A 21,172-nucleotide genomic window follows, 5' to 3' on the forward strand; every position below is an offset into this window, starting at 1 on the left:
CACGGATTGTCGGGAACCTAACAGTGGTTACTTTAACGGGTCTGGCACAAATACCAAATGGTCAATACTTAGAGAAGCACAGAAAAGGAATAGTACCTTCGTGGGCACTAGTAATAGTAAAGAGAGTGCCAGAAAGACGGCATAGTGGTTGGTGAGTTGAGATAATTATGTACACTGTGAAATGGTTAGTTTAAATGAATACCCAGATCGGTATCCTAAAACTAGAGTACCCAGATCGGTATAGAACTAGTTTTCCGATTTGATTATAACGGAGTGAGAAATCCTAAGGTTGCATATATACCATGTTTTTCCTGAACACGCTCAGCTATTTGACTGTCTATACTGCCGCGGGGTTAGGGAGCCCTCTAGGGTAAATGGCAGTGAAACACGTCCTGTGAGTCAATCGTCAGATGTCTGAGGAAACAAGGTCTTTTGCTTAGGAGGTGACGGCAAGTGGGTAGCCGTCTATAGTTAGTGTCGGTATGAACCCGACGCGCGTTTCGCCGTGTTTAGCGGCTCGTCAGGGGGAGTCCCAGGACGTGTTTCACAGGACGTGTTTCACTGCCATTTACCCTAGAGGGCTCCCTAACCCCGCGGCAGTATAGACAGTCAAATAGCTGAGCGTGTTCAGGAAAAACATGGTATATATGCAACCTTAGGATTTCTCACTCCGTTATAATCAAATCGGAAAACTAGTTCTATACCGATCTGGGTACTCTAGTTTTAGGATACCGATCTGGGTATTCATTTAAACTAACCATTTCACAGTGTACATAATTATCTCAACTCACCAACCACTATGCCGTCTTTCTGGCACTCTCTTTACTATTACTAGTGCCCACGAAGGTACTATTCCTTTTCTGTGCTTCTCTAAGTATTGACCATTTGGTATTTGTGCCAGACCCGTTAAAGTAACCACTGTTAGGTTCCCGACAATCCGTGAGCGGTATCAAAGGCTACACAGGACTAACAGTGGACTTAATTTGTCTGTGGTACAATTGGGTACATTTTGAGCCAGACCGGCTACTCCAACCACAGCAAGGTTCCTGATAACTCGTGAGCGCAATCAGACGCTACACAGGATCAACGCTGTACCCAAGCATCTAATACCCAGAAGGGTACAGCTATAACCAAATACGGAATCACTCTGTGTTTCCGGAACACTGGTGTCCGACCCTCAAACCAAAATATCTCTCCAAGAAACGTTCATATTATGTATTGACTTAATTTTCTATATTGGGTGTCATAACAGTATCAGGCTTAGGTACTGAGACAGACTTGACACACTGTACCCCAGTCTGTCCGATACCAGGCCATACCGTGAATTGTGTACACACCCACACTGGATACAATTGTATCAATGAAGTTAACTTACAGGATTTAGAGCACTGACTTCATTGTATCGATGTCGGGTATTAAGACACGATTAGACTTAGGATCCTAGCGACAGACTTGGTAGACTCCAATCCAGTCTGTTGGATACCAGGTCATATCTCTATTAGTCTAGATACCCACATCAGATACTATCTTAGTAATGAAGTAAGCTCACAAATTCAAAAGCCAACTCTCGAGCGACCCCTAGCGGTCCACTATTATAGAACGTCATTAGTACACTTAGAGAAAACCATGAGTTCATATCGCATGTACTTCATTCTCTATGTTGGCTGTTAAGACAGTATTAGGCTCTAAACTATAGTGGCAGACGTGCCATTATCCACTCTAGTCCATTGAAACTACTTAAAGCCTCCACTTGTATATACACCCAAGTTGACACTATTGTGTGAATGAAGCAATCTCATAAGTAACTCTCAAGCGACCTCTAGTGGCCACTACCATAATACGCCAACTAGTACACTGGAAAACTGAAATGAGTTTTTATCTCTTCTAGGCACGGCATACTCTGCTTACCTAGTCTCGTTTACCCATTTCCTCTCCCCTCCCCCCCTCCCTTTACCCGCCCTTCCCTTCCTATTGCCATTGTCCACAAACTTGGACTGGCCCAGGAACATAGGACAGGGTGGGTTTACGTGTTATTTTCGATTTTGTTTTGTATTGTCAATTTTGCAATTGTTTGGTACTATGTGATTTTAATTATATTAACATAGTGCCACCCCCTTACCTACACGCCCTATTCTGTTGTAAGCAATTAAATCTGGTTGCCAACCACAAGCCAACCAGCACTCATCGCTACTCAGAACCGGCGTATATTTACCCTATTAAAGATTGATATATACATATAAACCTATATATATATCACCATACACTCGTTATCTATCTCTACAGGACACTATACCTACCAAATATTTCTCTTTTTGGATACTAACATCCTTATATTAGGTTTTTTCTTTAAGGACAGTTTTTCTCTCCTTTTTGCATTATAAACTTTGAGGGTTACCCCCTCCCTGTCCGGTTACACTTGACAACCTCACTAGCCAACCCACTCCTTTTTAACTTTAATTTGCTGATGTAATTGAGAACACAATTTAAAAAAAAAAAACACAATTCTTCGTATTTCTAATCCTGTACCGACATCTTGTGGATTATTCCAGTCAATGCAAGGTCTTGATTTTCTTTTTTCTTGTCAAATACTTTAATAAAAAGTTTTGACATTATATAATGATAGTAATAACAATATTATTGAAGAAAAAGTTAGTAATAATAACAAGGGATAATAAAATAAAATGTATTATTCTAAAGTGTATATTCAGTTACAACAAAACATATTACATTTGCACATAGTATAAAACCAAAACATTACCTATTATAGTGTAGTCATGTTTAGTGAATTCCTAATACAAAAGAGAATTTAAAAAAAGAAACACATTTTTAAATGTAAAATTATATTATAAGTGATATTCTTGTCTGATATAGTCCTCTCATATTGACCATTCATGTTTTAATAAATCTAGTTTTTCAGTTGGGCTACGAAATATCAAGTCACATCTTTTATTATCTAATACATCATTTATAATTTTTTTTTACATTAGGAATAATATCAGACTTCCAGTAATGTGGAATAGTAGCTGTAGCTACAATTAATAAGTGACCAGGCATAACTTTCTTAGTATTGGATATGTTGTTGGGGAATTTGTTAAATAAACAAATCATAGGTGAAAGAGTTTTAATAGTGTATGTAATGGTATTAGGTAATGTATGCATTGAATCCCAGAAATAACTAATTTTAGGGCAGTTCCAAAAGATGTGTTAGGGAACCTATTTGTCCACTGCCTCTCCAACATAGGTTTGATTGGGATAGGTTTCATTTATATAGTCTAGCAGGTGTGAGATACCATTATTGTATTATTTTAAAATGGTTTTCTAATAATGTTGTGCATTGGGTGATTCCTTTAAATGGTAACAAGAAATAGAACCATTCTTCTAAAGTGATTTTAATATCTAATTCCCTTTCCCATTTTTGTAGTGTGTTTTTCTTGGTTTTCTAATGTAACAACTCTGAATAAAAAAAGGCAAACAGATCTGCCCGATTGCTATGTTATCATCCTAAAGCATGAAGATGGTATATAAAAAAGAATGTAGTAAAGGTGAAAAAATAAGAGAGAAGAAAGATGAGGAAAAAAAAGAGAAATTCCATTGTCAAGGTGATAGCTACATGATTCAGATATTATTTACCTTTGCAACTAATTGACAACTAATCTGTATAAAAGAAATTGGTCCCAATGAAATGAAGACCTCACATCTCACATACTAACAAAATCACAAAAAACCAATAAGTGGGAAAGAAAGCATCAATTTAATGGAATTTCTGTTAGAAATTGAAAGAAAAAACCCACCAGGTTGGATTGATAAATCAAAGAAGTTTTAATTAAAAACAGATCCAAAGTTCAATGAAGTGATGAGTAAATGGAATTATTAAAATCTGGAAACCTATAACAAAATTTTGAATGCAATAAGCACAATCCTTTCCAGGGTAGCTATCTTTTTTTTTATCAATATCTTTTTCCCAAGACAAAATCCATGGGCATAATTTTCTAAACCAGATGATCATAAAACTGTGTATTGCTGCTTGTAGATTTAAACATAAAATAAAGATAAGAAGAGGATTATCAAAACTTTGCATGTTTTTACCAACTGTCTCATTCCAGTACATAGTTACATGGCTGAAAAGAGACGTGTCCATCAAGTTCAGCTATTCTCACATCTGTTTTTGCTGTTCATCCAAAATAATGCAAAAGACCCACTTTGAAGCACTTTCCAATTTTGCAACAAACTAGGGTGAAAATTCATTTTTGATCCCAGAATTGCAGTCAGATCTCTCCTTGGAACAAGAAGCTATTACTCTACAAATGAAAAGTTGTTATATCCCTGAAAATCATGTTTTTACAAGTATTCATCTAGTTGCTGTTTAAACATCTGTACAGACGCTGATAAAACCACCTGTTCAGAGAATTCCAAATCCCTATTCCACATTACTATAAAAAAACACCTTTCCTTTGCTTTAGATTAAATCTCTTTTATTCCAGTCTAAATGTGTGACCTCATGACCTATGTATAGCCATATCTATGAATTGATTTTCAGACCATGGTTTGTATTGGCCCGAATATATTTGTATTTTGCTATCATAATCCCTCTAATGCACAGTTTTTCACAATTTAAACACATTTAAATATGCTAACCATTCATCATAACTAAAATTTTCCATCCCTTTTATTAACTTTGTAGCCCGCCTCTGCACTTTTTCTAGTGCCATGATATACTTCTTTAGAACAGGTGTACAAAATTGCACAGCATATTCAAGGCTTAGGCTTACCATTTGTTTATAAAGGCATAACATTATATTTTCATCCAAAGGATTAATGCCCCTTTTCATCCATGCCAATACCTTTCTTGTCTTCGCAACTGCTGGTTGACATTGCACATTGTTGCCTAATTTGCTGTCTATAGCTGTTCATAAATCCTTCTCATTGTTGTTTTCCCACATTCAATACCGATTAGGGTGTAAGTTACTTGTGCATTCTTCATTTCGAAGTGCGTAACTACATTAACACCTTAAGGATGGAGCCAATTGTACAAGTTGTGATCAAAACAAAACGTAAAAAAAACCTGGGATTTGCGCTATATGTTGTTCAACCATAATTCACCTCTTTCATATAAAGTGCACCCACACTTATTATATATCATTTTGTTCAGGAGAAACAGGGCTTTCATTTTATACCACATATTTATATATGAAACATAACTGAATTATAAAGAAATTTAAAAAGTATAATACATTTTAAAAATGTGTTATTTTTCAAGATCTTCATGACATGTTAACTTTGAATGTCATAATACTGTTAGATTTTACTGCAATAAAATACACATTTGTATTCAGCAGTGTCTAATGAGCACCACAGTAACCCCCATGTTTAGATTTTATGAGTTTTTGGAAACTTACAGGGGTCAAATATAGGGCTTTCCCCTTTTCCATTTAAATTTGCCAGATGGGTTTGCTGGGCCTTTGAGACCGTATGGTAGCCCTGGGATGAAAATTAACCCCATCTTAGCATACCATTTATAAAAGTATACAACCAAGGGTATTCAAAATGGGGTATATACAGTCTTTTATAGTAGCCACTTAGTCACAAACTCTGGCCAAAATTAGCATTTATATATATATTTTTTGCATTTTTTTTACAAATAAACTGCCATTTCACCGATTATATCATCCACTTATACATTTTACTGCTCTAAAACACTTATATTTGTATAGAGTAATGTCTCACGAGTGCAACAGTGCCCCTCATGTACAGGTTTTATGGTGTATTGGAAAGTTACAGGGTCAATATAAGATTTGCCAGTTTCTGTTTTTGCTAATTGAAATGTGCCAGATGGTTATGTTGCCTTTCAGACGGTATGGCAGCCCATAAATGAAAATAAACCCCACCATGGCATACCATCTGAAAAAGTAAACAACCCAGGGTATTTAAAATGGGGTATGTCCAGTGTTTTTTAGTAGCCACTTAGTCACAAAAGCTGACCAAACTTAGCGTTCATATTAGTTTTTTGCATTTTTTTACACAAAAACTGCACTTTTACTGGTGATATCATCATCATAAGTTTTACTGTTATAACACACATATTTGTGTTCAGCAAAGTCTCCCAAGTACAACAGTACCCCCCATGTCCAGGTTTTACTGTCTGAATTTTCAGACTGGTCCCTCAAATTATAATTAATAAAATGAATTAATTATGTTAAAAGATTACATTAACCCCTTAAGGACGCGGCACGGTTCAGGACCGTCATCGGCATTTTCCCATTGCCGACCGACGACGGTCCTGAACCGTCCTTAATTTAAAATGTACTTACCCGATCGCCGTCGTTCCCCCGGCGGCGATCGGCGGTGCTCCCGTTGTGGGGAGACTGCCTGCAGCCCAGACAGTCTCCCCATGGCGAATTAGGACCCCTGTGGCCATGTGATCGCCCAACAGGGCGACCACATGGTCACAATAGGTGTCCTAGTGTCTGCCTGCAGGGGGACTGTCTGTGCTGACAGGCAGTCTCCCTGCCAGTGTAAAATCATTAAAAAAATGTAAAGTTAAAGTTAATAAAAAAAAATATTATTATATATGTGTATATATATATGATATATAGACATATATTATACCTATATAATATATGTCTATATATCATATATATAATGTCATGCTAAGTGTATTTTTATATTAATATGTGCATATATTAATATAAAAATACACTTATAATTAAATTACACACGTGTATATATATATAATAACTATATATATTGTATATATATTATTATAAAATACAAATAATAAGTAAATTAAATTAAATAAAAAAAAATAAAAATAATAATAAAAAATTTAAAAAATTATATATCTATACGAAATTTTATTCTAACTGTATTTTGATATTAATATATATATATATTTATATCAAAATACACTTAGAATGAAATTGTATATATATCTATGTATATATAAATAAATAAAAAGAATACGAACTATTCATATGTCCATATAAAAAATTACATAAATAATTATATAAATATACACGTAGACTTCAAATATATAAATATGCATATATATTTAAATTCGTATTTATGTAATATTTTTACATAATGAAGTTATTTTATTGATTGCAATTTAAGGGACCTGCCTGCCAACCCAGGCCGAAAGTCCAGAGAATTTAATTTGCTATCACTGTATTTTACCCTGTAACGTTCTACGACACCCTAAAACCTGTACATGGGGGGTACTTTTTTACTTGGGAGACTTCGCTGAACACAAATATTAGTGATTCAAAACAGTAAAACATATCACAGCGATGATATTGTCAGTGAAAGTGACTTTTTTTGCATTTTTCACACACAAACAGCACTTTTACTGATGATATAATTGTTGTGATACATTTTCCAGTTTTGAAACACTAATATTTGTGTTCAGCAAAGTCTCCTGAGTATAACAGTACCCCCCATGTACAGGTTTTATAGCGTTTTTGAAAGTTACAGGGTCAAATATATGGGTCAAATATTTTTACATTGAAAATGGCCAGGTTGGTTACGTGCCTTTGAGAGCGTATGGTAGCCCAGGAATGAGAATTACCCCCATGATGGCATACCATTTGCAAAAGAAGACAACCCAAGGTATTGCAAATGGGGTATGTCCAGTCTTTTTTAGTAACCACTTAGTCACAAACACTGGCCAAAATTTGCGTTCAATTTAGTTTTTTACTTTTTTTACTTTTTTCACACACAAACAAATATGAACGCTAACTTTGGCGACTAACTGGCTACTAAAAAAGTCTGGACATACCCCATATTGAATACCCTGGGTTGTCTACTTTAAAAAAAATATGTACATGTGGGATGTTATTCAGAGATTTATGACAGATAATAGTGTTACAATGTCACTATTGATACATTTTAAAAATGTATGTTTTGAAATCGCAATATCCTACTTGTACTTATAGCCCTATAACATGCAAAAAATAGCAAAAAGCATGTAAACACTGGGTATTTTTAAACTCAGGACAAAATTTTGAATCTATTTAGCAGTTTTTTTCATTCGCTTTTGTAGATGAGTAAAAGATTTCTCACATAAAAGTCAAAAAACAAGTATTTTTTTTCAATTTTTCATCATATTTTTTCATTTTTTTAAAATTAAATTACATGAGATTATATAAATAATGGTTTGTAAAGAAAGCCCCTTTTGTCCTGAAAAAAACAATATATAATTTGTATGGGAACAGTAAATGAGAGAGCGGAAAATTACAGCTAAACACAAACACCACAAAAGTGTAAAAAGAGGCCTGGTCGCAAATGTACAACATCGCAAAAACAGTCCGGTCCTTAAGGGGTTAATACACACGTTGAATTTAAATATATATACATATATGTATTTAAATCCTACGTGTATTTTTATGTAAATATATCTATTTATATGTGTATTTTTTATTTATTTTGAATATAATTATATATATATATATATATATATATATAAAATTTCATTCTAAGTGTATTTTGATAATACCTATATATATATATATTTTTTTTTTTTATATATATATATATATATTAATTTAAAAATACTTTTAGAATGAAATTGCATATATAATTTTTTAAACATTTTTTATTATTTAATTAATTATTTAATGTATTTATTATTTTATTAAAATATATATAATCTATACAATTACTAATATTATAATACAAATATATATATGTAACTCCATAATAAGCGTATTTTGATATTTATATATTTAACTCTCAATATAAAAATAGACTTATGTGTTTGTATATATGTGTATATATATATATATATATATATATATATATATATGATATGTATATATAATATATATCATATATTTATATATACGTATATATATATATATTTTAAACTTGATTGCTTTACTAACTTTTTTTAATCTTCTCTGACCAGCAGGGGGACTTCCTGTCAGTTTAGGCTGTCCCCCTGCAGGCAACTGCATAGGCAGCTATGCCTGCCATGTGATCGATCTTTGAGAGCGATCACATGGCCCTTGGGGGCCTAACTTGCCGAGGGGGGACTGCATGGGCTGTCAGGCAGTCCCCGAGAAGAGGATCGCGGCGGAGGTGAGGACCTGCAGGGCTCTGGGGCTTAAAGCCGTTAGGGCGTTCTATGCCGCCGTAATTGCTTTAAAGCCCATTATAATGGGGATGGCATAGAACTCCCTAATAGCGTTAACGGTATAAATTTATAAGCCAGTTGAGTTCCCAGTCCCCCAATCTATCTAAATCCCTCTCTACAGAAGTATTACCCTGCTTACATTGTAGTACTTTAGGGTTTTGTGTCATCTGCAAAAACTGAAACATGACTTTCAATGCCTATTTCAAGATCAAGATCTTAAGATCATTTATAAATATGTTAAATAGAAGTGGTCCAATACACTTACCTCTTTTGTCTAGCTTAAAAATGTACCTTTAATGACAACTATCCATACTATATCTTTAAGCCAATGTTCTACCCAAGAACAAGATTTTTCATCTAGGCCAATTTTAGTTGACATTGAACATGTTGTGAGGAACCATATTTAACACTTTTGCAAAATTCAAGTAGATCACATATACTGCAATTCCCTGATCTATACTTCTGTTTACCTCTTCGTAGAATGCAATTAAGTTTGTTTGACATCACCTATGTTTCAAAATACCATGCGTATGTTTGCTAATAACATTGTTCTTCCCAATGAATTCCTGAATATTATCTCTTAACGACCCTTCAAATACTTTCTCAGTCACATAAATTAAATTAAGCTCACAAGTCTATAATTTCTGGGCAAAGATTTTGAACCATTTTTAAATATAGGAATCTCTTTTGCCTTCCTCTAAACATCTTGTACAATTCCTGAAAAATAAGAAAATAATCCTGAAAGATTAAAAACAGAGGTTCACTTAGTTCCTGAAGTACTCATGGGTAAATACCATCTGACGACAGAGATTTTCTACATTAACTTTCTTTACTTGCTGCTGCACTTGTCTTGAGTCATTTAGTTACAATTTGTCTGCAAGTTTTTTGCAGAAATCATTTAAATATTTATTGCCATAGGTTCCTCCTTAATATATACTGAGGAAAAAATGTTATTTAAAATGTCTGCCTTTTCCAGGTGTTCGTCAACTGACAGCAGTGGTGTATTTAGGTTTTGTGCTGCCCAAGGAAGGACGGTGCTCGGGCACACCACCACCCCTTAATTTAAATTTTTCCCACCCCTTCCAGTCAAGGCCGCACTTTGACTGACAGACGCACACACACACTGATAGATGCATACACTCATTGACAGACACACACTCTCGTATACACTGGCAAACAATGACAAACACACACACACTCACTGATTTGACACACTGATAGACACACACTATTACTCGGACACACACTGAGAGATGCATACTCTCACTGACAGATGCACGCACTGACAGACGAACAAACTCACTGACCGGCACATACACATTCACTGACCGACACACACACACATTCACTTAGACACACACTTACAGACACACACATACATACATACACACACTAATAAACACACACACACACACATTCACTCACAGATACACACACTCATTCACTCACAGACACACACACACAGACATTACCACCAACACTCACCAATTTTTTTTTTTTTTTAATTTTAAATCCACCCAGCCTCCCTGGGAGAGCTGGAGTGGATTACCTACCTGTCCAGGAGGGCTGCTGGGCAGGCAGGCAGGGGGCGAACAGGCTGAGGGAGCGGAAAAGCTGAGGGAGCATACTCACCTGAGCTCTTCTTGCTCAGCTCCCTCGCATGCTGCTTAGTGATGCCGGGAGCAGGTCTGACGTCATATTCCGGCTCCCAGCTTCATTAAGCGGCGCGGAGGGAGCTGAGCAAGAAGAGCTCAGGTGAGTATGCTCCCTCGCTGCCTGCCGCCAGCCTCGGAGGGATGGGGGCTCAAAAGTGGCCAGCTGGCCAGCTCTTGAGCTCCCCAGGACACGAGGCAAGCAAGGGATCTAAACTGATAATTCGAATCTGTAGATATAAAAAAAAACCACATAGAATAGTGCAGACTATCTGAGCCAAAATATGTAATAGCAGTGGCAGGGGGATAGGGGGTAAAAACTAGAGAGAGGCGGATCTGGAAGTGATCACGTGATCGGGACGGACGAAACCCGTAAGTGACTTTCTGTTTTGCTGCATACATGCTTTTATGTGGGTAGCTATGTCAGCACAACCCACCACTTGCTAAGTAAGAGTTTTTAACTTTTTTTTTTTTAATAAATTGTATAAGATACTATTCAATTGGAGATCCTGTCTCTCTGTCCTATACTGCACAGCACTACCAGCTTCCAGTAAATTTACTACTTGGAGTCTTACCAGTGTGGGAGTCTTCCCTCTCCAGTCAAGCATTTCAAACCCAGAGCCAGGGGTGATAGGGCTCTGGTAAATGTGAGTTCCCCTCCCCCCCCCCTCCCTCCTCTATTACATATTTTGGTTCAGATAGTCTGCACTATTCTATGTGTTTTTTAATTTTATATCTACAGATTCTATTCATCAGTTTAGCGCGCTCTTTTTGGTAAACATTTATCTGTAGTCTGTGCATACTTCTGTATCACTGGGGTGGAGTGCTGCCATACTGAATGTGTTATATTTTATAGCGCTCACACATTATTGTTTTTTTTCAAGCAAGGGATCTGCCTGGGTGTTTAGGGGCAGCTTTTTTTTGCCTCCGTCTGCAAAGTGCCGCCCAAGGCAGATGCCTTGTTTGCCTCGTGTAAGATACGTCCCTGACTGACAGGCCAATCTCTGTTTTCAGTGTACTTTCATTTTTTTTTTTTTGAATTTATGTACTCCTCTACCTTTCCTGTGTTTTCTATCCATACTACTAAATAATGTGTAACCATTGAAGTTAACTGCCTAGTCGTCTCTTATTCCACCATGTTTGTTATACCTATTATATCATATTGCTTAGTGTATGCTATTGCCTCTAGTTCTTCCGTTTTATTATTTATGCTCTTTGCATTAGTAAGCATGCATTTAATATTATCGTGAGTCGCTTATACAGTGAGTCAGTGAGACATTATTTAGGAACCAGAAGACGCCAGTTCGCATAGGTAATACATAAAGGGCCCAGGCGACTGGGCATCTCCTGGATTCTTAGGTGACCAAAAATATGGCCCAGGACATATCCTGGCCCCATATATATTATTAACTGCTTGGTAGACTGGACTTCTTCTGGGCCCTTGATCTTTTTCTGATTGATGACTGACAGAATTATCCCATCATGGTTATCATGCAGCTGTGGAACAATGACAGAATAATTTGGTCATTCTGTTTTTCATCAATAGGGGACACACACCACCCGGTTACATTGGGGGCTTGCACCTAAAAAGTGTCACCCTTGCACATATATCATCCACATGCACATGGAAAAAAAATGTAATTACTCAAAGCACCTCCTCTGCACCTCCTTTCTGCATAGTCTAAATGCCTCTTGCTGCACCGTTTATGTGACCGTTTATGTGTTACCCTATATAGACTAACACCATCATAAAGCAAAATAATCATTAAGCCCATATGAAGCTGCAAGGTTGCTGGGTCCTAAACCACAAGGACAGGTAGGCAAACTCCGAAGTTATATTAATTCTATAATTAGACATTAATTTGGAGGTATTCTCCGTCAGTTAGTGTAAATCTATTTAAACTATTTACTGATTAATTTCCTGTAGGAATATGATGATGTTGTTTTACATGGGTTTTGTGGAGTATTTATATACCTTATTGGATCAGTTTTCCTGGTGCATACCTTTGAAAAATCTGGAAATTGTTAAATACTGTAAATAATGTCCAAAATATGCAGACCGAATGGCCCCGTACAGCAGTGAAAGGTTTTTCCCCCATGTGGAGTCAGGCCATTCAGACTGTAGGGGACATTTTTCTTCTTTCTAGGACTGTCAATCTTCTATTACTTTAATACAAGGTCGACATATAGTATAGCAATAGACTTGAGCAAAATACATTTGTGGCCTCTGCTGTTGGTTTTCAGTTCCGTCATTTAAACTGATAAGATTACTAGACACGGTGAATGACACTAAGAGCAAGTGTTATCAGTCATTCACCTTGATCAAATAGTCTGAGTAAATGTCTTTAATATTCATTAATCACTGGTATGAATGGATTATGCACAAACTTTTTTGAGTGTTTCTCTCTTTTTTGACCAAAAACAAATCAAGTGATTCAGCATTATAAATTAAATGTCTATACCAGCCTTCCACTATTGAATATTTTAGATGAAAAGATAAAGACCCTCATTAAGTTGGCCTTATGTCACCTTATGGTTCATCGAGCTGATAACCAGTGGACCTTTGGGTACAGTCCCTGAGTTTGCCTTTCTGCAAACTATGTGAAAGCATCCACTGTCCCTTAGATAAGGAGGAATTTATTGCCTTTATTTTCTGTATTAATCTGCAGAAAATGATAAGCTGCAAGGACTTACCAAAATTGCACCCAGCGCTCATAGCCTATAATTGTTGTCCAAAACATTGTGGATTATGAGTAAGTAAAATTCCTTATTATAATGACAGTACCTAAAGTGACAGACTTTGAATACCAGTAAAGCTTAAAACCAGTTTAATTAACCGGAAAGTAATGCACTACAATACTACTTAGAGTGTATTTTTAACAAACACTATGCCACGATAACAAAAAGAGACATATAAGAACCGTGAGACTGATACGGTTATTGACCTTTAGTTAACAAAACCAGAAAATCTGTTCAAAGGTGCATTGAGCTCTGTGGAATTGCAAAACAGAAGGCTTGTACTGTAGCAAATTATTAACATCCCATCTATATACAGGTTTACTTGATCACATGATTAGCTCTTTTGTTTTTAAGGAGAATGGAGACTGCAGGCAAAGTAAGTGCATGGATCTTCCCTACTTACATATTTCAATAATGGTATTAATTTGTGTGTGATTTAGCAAATTCAACGTATATGTTTATATTTCCCAAATGTGGCATTTCCTTTTCCGAAAACAAGTTTTTGGTCCCATGACACAGAATATGTACAGCGAGGCATGATTTAAGGCGAACTAATACTCATAATAAAGGCAGATCATATTTTCAAATTCTGAGCTGTAGAGTTGGTGAAGTCAGTGGTACAGTATTCACCATATTGCACAGTTTGGCTGCCACCACAGTGCAACGTTTGTAATCTCAGAGCAGCACTAGACATACATATCCCAATCTGCCAGAAATTAATGAGTAATGCTTCCAGAATGTCAGGTACTGTATGGCATGATTGCATTGTAATATAGCCCCCCACAAGGTCGGGATTAGTAACAGCAGTTTTTAATAAGAGCAGCCAGCTAATTGTAGTAGTGTAGTTTCAGCTGACATTACACAGACTGAGATAAGTATGTTTGGTACTGCCGTAAGATTGAATTAATCCTTACACAAACATGTACGCTAACAGGGTCATTTTGTAAAGTGAGAATTTAAATCAAAGTTGATTACAAATTTAAGATCAAAATAGCCAAATGGAAAAATTCTGCTTCCGGTTTGTCCACTCTGGTTTTAAATTTGAAATTCACTTTGAATTCTCACTTTAGTAAATAACCCTGTAAAAGTAATCCCAAAACTAAACCTAATTTTAACACTAACTCTAACCTCTAACACATTAAACTGTAACACTGTAAAAACAAAACAAAAAAAATACATAAAATAATATAAATGATGTATAACAGGAAAGTATGTATTAGATAATAAAGCAATCTTGGGGGCATTCATAAACCACTGAACCTTCAATCTTGTGGCTTTTTACGATATGTTCTACCTCAGACATAGCAACTTTGAAAGATTGTGTTTTTACAATTCTCAACGAATATTATGCTGAATATGTAAATAAACATAAAGATTGGACCAAGGGCTAACCATGGGTTGCTTGGTTTTGTTATTTTATGACTAATCTGCTTGACATAAATTTTAACCTATGTAAAGGTAAGTACGTCACCCCATAAAAAGGGAAGACAAGACTGATATAAAGTGTGTACACAGATAATTACCAAAAGAAAACCACCACTTATAACACACAAGTTATTTTACAGTTCAGGTGATTACAAAATAACAAAAAAGAGGCATCTTACATCAATTAATTTATGGTACACCAAGTATAATCCTGAATTGATATATGGAATAGGAGGTGAGAGTCCAATTAACCGTCACTAAAAGGAGGTTATTTTTTACTTTTTGTACCTAATACATTTTTTTTCCTCCATATCTATATCTAAATTTCAGTAAACACTCTCCTTTTAATGTACTAGAGGTGAAAATACTAGCATGTCTTTCTCTCTCATTCTCTGTCTATCCATTTGTCCATCTGTCTGTCTTCCACCCATCTATGTGTTAATGTTTCTGTCCATCTAGCACAAAGTGCTAGTTCATTAAAATAAAAAAAAACATGTTACACTTTCTGACCTTTCACAAGATCTGTTTTTTCACGTGAAAAATATATTTTGTTGTACTATTATGTACAGGGGTGTATCCTGGTTTTGTGCTGCCCTAGGCAGGACAAAACTCAGGCGCCCCCCTCACCCCCACCCCCCCCCCCCCCGCCACCCCCACCCAACCCTTCCCCCGCCTTCTAAATACACACACACTGACAGATACGCATCCATTAGCTAACTGTTAGCTAATGGATGCGTATCTGTCAGTGTGTGTGTGTGTGTGAGTGTATGAGTGTGTCTGTGTGTGAGTGTGTCTGTTAGTGAGTGTGAGTGTGTCTGTGTGTGAGTGTGTCTGTTAGTGAGTGTGAGTGTGTCTGTTAGTGAGTGTGTCTGTTAGTGAGTGTGTCTGTTAGTGTGTGTATGTCAGTGTGTGTGAGTGTCTGTTAGTGAGTGTGTGAGTGTGTCTGTTAGCTGCTAACAGACACACTCACACACTCACTAACAGACACACTCACACACACTGACATACACACACTAACAGACACACACAGTCAGACACACACACACACTCTAACAGACACACTCACACACACACACTCTAACAGACAAACAGACACACTCACACTCACTAACAGACACACACTAACAGACACACTCACACACACTAACAGACACACACTAACGGACACACTCACACACACTAACAGACACACACAGTCAGACACACATTTACACACACTAACAGACACACTCACTAACAGACACACACTAACAGACACACTCACTCACATTAACTCATTTTTTTTTTAATTTACCCCCCCAGCCTCCTTACCTTTGGGAATGCTGGGGGGGTTCTCCCTCTCCCTGGGGTCTAGTGGGGCTGCCGGTCGGGCTGCTGGGCTGGTTGCTGGGCGGGCGGCTGGCGAGGGAGCACTTCCTCTGAGCTGTCTGCTCAGCTCCCTCGCGCGCCGCAGAGTGAGGCTGGGAGGCGGAGCCGGAATATGACGTCATATTCCGGCTCCCAGCCTCACTCTGCGGCGCGCGAGGGAGCTGAGCAGACAGCTCAGAGGAAGTGCTCCCTCGCCAGCCGCCCGCCCGCCCGCCCAGCAACCAGCCCAGCAGCCACCAGCCCAGGATGTCTGTTAGCCGCAAGGCTAACAAGGCATTTGCCCTGGGCGTTTGGGGGCGGCTTTTTTTGCCGCCCCCTGGAAAATGCCGCCCAAGGCAAATGCCTTGTTTGCCTCGCGGCAAATACGCCCCTGATTATGTAAACCTCTAATATGCCTTGTGAGTGCCAACTAAGCTTTGTTTTATAATTTATATATGCACATGTTATCTTCTATAAATGCTTCTGGATTCAAGCTAGTAATAAATAGATAGATAGATAGATTTTATGTTATATATAATAAATATTAAAATCATAATGTATTATGTTTTATTGATAGGTTATCAAATGCAAGGCAGCTGTTACCTGGCAGGCACATGAACCATTTTCGATTGAGGAGGTGGAAGTGGCTCCACCAAAAAGCCATGAAATCCGAATTAAGGTAAAGATTTGATGTTTTCACAAATTTGTACAATTCTATACATTATTATGTAAATGATATGCACTTTGTTGTGTTAACTGTATCACTCTTTTACTGACAAAGATATAATTCATGACAAAGCGTCTCAACATCTCATTTACAGTATGATAATATATAGAGGTTTGTGCAGTCAGTAATTTATAACACTACTTTCCTACCTAAGACCACACTAGGAACGTGTTCCTATATGTTTATTCACTAAACAGTGAATTAAAGTGAATTGAAGGGGGGAGGGGTTGAGGAATATGGGTACTTAATTTTGAGTTTCTTCCAACTCCAACACTGCTTACGTTATTATCGAGAGCAAACATCCATTATGGGAAGAAATGGTCAGCGCTCCACCTGGCGTGAATTGAGAGATTCTAATAAAGGCACGGCCGACCAAACAAAATCTCAGAGAAGTATCCACAGCTTTACAAGTTTCTCTCAGAACAGACCTTCAGATGATTCATGACAATCTACAAAGGCTTCATGACAACCTACAAGTATCTTTTATGTAGGTAGGCAACTGTAACGGACCGTTTCAACAGACAAGGGGTTAAAATCCGTTTAGGCGATATGCCCCTTTCTGAGAGACAGGCACAGCTACTGCAGAACACCAAACTCCCGAACTGGATACAAAATAGCACTCCAAACTGGAACCTCACGAATAGCTGCTAGCAGACGAACAGGAAAAGCATACATCAGCTTACACTCCTAGCAATCAGTCTCCAACAGCATACAGTGAATCCCCCCAAGAACGAGACAAGGCTCCGTGTTGAGGGTCAAGCAGTGGTCTGGCTTTACTGTGGGCTACCCGCCCGTATTTATGCGGGTCTCCCACTTGGTGGACACTCCCCTAGGGGACCAAATGGAAGACTGAAATTACAGAAGTACAGGAGGACATTCCAGACATACAGTCACAGACTTTTCCCACAATGCAATATGGTTCCCTCCTCTCTGCCCTGGAGATAATTGGGAAGAAATACAATTATCTCCAGGACAAAGACCCATCGCCATTTTAAATCTAAAACCAGAAAAGACATAAAAATACATAACTTTATAATAACTGTACATTTTACACCCACATTACATATCCCCAGATAGCCGGGATCTGAGGGCACATTATTGACGAATAGAGCTGAGATCCCATACGTATAGTTCAATCGCCAGGGAGTCAAAGTTCTTACGGTCTTTCGGCAGGCGATTGACTCCCTGGGAAGGCTATCTGGGTTAAGTACTTTCGTCAACGGTAAAACTCCCGAACAGCCGGTGTTCGTACGGGTTGGTCGAGACAGCCAGGCGACCCATTGTTTCAGCGGGCTTTCGTACGGTTTAAAATGTCCACTGCCTCGTGGTCGACATACGAACGACGGCCACCCTGAAGTCGGTTTAATTGAGAAGTGTCTGCGGTTAACCACAACGTTCTAATTGGGATCAAAAGGTTAACCAGCAGCACACTTCTATTCTGGGTGGCCATCCGTTCGGTAGGTTTATTCGTTGCAAACAGTCATTCGTATGGCTATGATATTGGAAACAGTCACTTATATGGACGGGAAGTAAATAGACGAATCCACCAAAAATAGACAGATGGATGGTTCTGTCACAGCAACCTACAAGTATCTTGTATGTAGGTAGACCATAAGAACCTTCTGACTGCCCAGGCAGTAAATACTGACACCCTGGAGTTTCAGACCATAGAACTCTGAAACATAGCTCTTCACCTGGAGGTCTATTAGACAATAGAGTCTGTCACTAGAAATTGTGTCTAACAGGCCTGTCTGAAGAGTGCTGGGAATAGCTCTGTGGCATATCTATTGAGATCTTAATTTAGCATTCTACAGTGAGACCAGGACACCTACCATAAATTTTATTTAAACACATAGGGTGCTGTGGACCCAAGGGCCTTCCCAATATTCCCTTGTTAGGCATCTTTTGTTCTATGAGTGGCCAGGGAAGCTCACAAGCTGATGTGTGATAACTGCCCTGTTGCGGTCGCCGGCCTGCCGCGTCACACGGCCGTGCCCGACCGGCACAGCCTCGCCGACAACACGAGCTTACCTACTCGTCGGCGAGCCGGCAACCGCTCCTCCAGGTCTTCCGGGCATCGCGCCCAAATCCAAGATGGCGCCGACCGCGTGGTCACGTCCATCTCTAGCTCCGCCCCCGAAAAGTATACTAACGTGCGTCGCCCTCTGACCAATCAGAGCATAGAGAGGGATATTTAAATTCCTAACTCACCCCAGTACCTTGCCCTGTCGTGGTTTCCGTTTCCTGGTTTCCTGAGAGTGCTCTATATTCGTGTATCTGATTTCCTGGTATCCTGATCTTGGCTTTTCCCTGGTTATTCTGAATTCTGGTTTCCCTGACTTGGCTTGTGTTTACTGTATTGTGTATTTTCTGGCTTCCTTGACCTCGGCTTTCCCTTTGACCATTCTCTGTCTCTAGCGTATTAGTCCGGCCATTCTAAGGTCCGGTTTACGCTCTGTCCTTTTATTTTTCCTTTCCTTGTATATGTATATGTTTACATAGTTTCTGCTTGCTGGACCACACTAGTAGTCGTGACATGCCCATTACAGCTGTCACCTGCCATCCTGGACTATTGAAGAACGTTGAAACCACTTACCTGCACTCTCACCATGCAGAGAATCCATTATAGTTGGATGTTCCAGATAAGGATACAGGTCTTCACACACAGGGGACCCATGCCTAACAGGATATGTTATACAAGTTCTGTTGTTCCTACTTGGGTGTGGGTTCATGGGGAGAGACCAAAACCTGGACATCTCCTTTACTGTTATTGGGCAACATTTAATGTTTTATGGCCTCCTCTTACCCGGTGGGACATGTACTTGCACTATTACAGCTTCCCTCAGGCCTTGCACCTTGCAGAGATAGTAGATCATGGCAACCACTTATAGTTAACCTAGATGTTCTGCATTATATGGTTATTCTTGATGTGGCTGTGGATGGGAGACATTGGGAGAGGGGCTTGTGTTTTAGGGTTCTTCTTGATTTTCTTTGGCATCAAGACTCTTCTGGCTTCACCATCTCTATGCCTCTATAGACGTAAATCAATTTTCCTTTATTCTTTTTTTATTATTATAATTATTGTGCCATTTACTGTGTAAAAATGTTTTTTAGCCAAAATCCCTTAGGCCTTGCTTTCCATTGAGGCAGTAGTTTATTATGATTGTATTTACAATTGGCATTCTGCAATCTTTGTTTCTTTTGGGGACAGTTGCATTAGAACCCTGGATCCGTCTTCCCTGTGCTCCCAGATTTTATTACAAATACTGCACTACATTTGGAGACAACATTTGGAGTATAAAACGAAACATATAAAAAGTAGAGAAATTAACAATTAGGTGAGAGTTCCCACACCAAAATTTAAGCTCTACTTATACAGCCAGCAGATGGCGCTCGTTGTTCATCAATTCAGATCAGTGACGAAAATAAATAAATATATAATTGTGCAGATCTTATAATGTCTGCAGTAATAAATGAATAAAATAAAAAATAAAAATAACTTTTGAAGTAAAAAAATCTGAGTGTCAGATAGCTGAAATAAACAAAAATAGCTTTATTATATAACACACATATAAAACCACAGTGGAGTGCCAATTATTAAACACTACAAAAGGTTTTTAGCTGTGAAACAAGACTGAATGCACACAATGAATTATGCAAATAGATTGTTTGAATTAGAGACCAATCAGCAAATGTTTGTTAATGAATGAGGATTGCAATATGCAAATTAAGTACTTTATCAATGGAAAGGTCTAAGAGACAGCAAGGTTTGCCTATATAAACCAGTTTCCAAGCACTTTATGTTATGAGGAGGTTGGGCTATACTGGAGAAACAGGATATGTACATATTTACAATTATATCCTGTTTAGTCTATTTGATCAGTTTTTTACACACCACGATCTCAGGTTTAATTTTAGACTACCCTGTATCTTACTCCCTTCATTTTTTCCTGTGAAACACAGTTAATTCTGTGTATTACCCATCCGGGATAATAATAAGTTACTTTTGTAACTTATTGGCTCTAATTACTAAATATAAGTTGCTACTTTTGTAGCCAGTACTTTTACAGCCAGTGGAGTTTACAGTGATAGCGTTTATATTTATGGTATAATCTCATCAGTGTTTTAAATTCCACTTTGATCACCGACTTT

General features: G+C 37.9%; 1 protein-coding gene across 1 annotated transcript in view; it reads left to right on the plus strand.

Moving 5' to 3' along the window:
* Nucleotides 1-16,874: 16,874 nt before the first annotated feature.
* Nucleotides 16,875-21,172, plus strand: part of LOC134614604 (alcohol dehydrogenase 1-like) — a 59,514-nt gene continuing 55,216 nt past the window's right edge. The window contains exon 1 of the mRNA XM_063458580.1: nt 16,875-16,972. The gene's annotated coding sequence lies outside the window, so the exon portion shown is untranslated. The remainder of the gene's footprint in view (nt 16,973-21,172) is intronic.

Source organism: Pelobates fuscus, chromosome 6 (assembly GCF_036172605.1).
Source record: "Pelobates fuscus isolate aPelFus1 chromosome 6, aPelFus1.pri, whole genome shotgun sequence".
Classification (NCBI taxonomy): domain Eukaryota; kingdom Metazoa; phylum Chordata; class Amphibia; order Anura; family Pelobatidae; genus Pelobates; species Pelobates fuscus.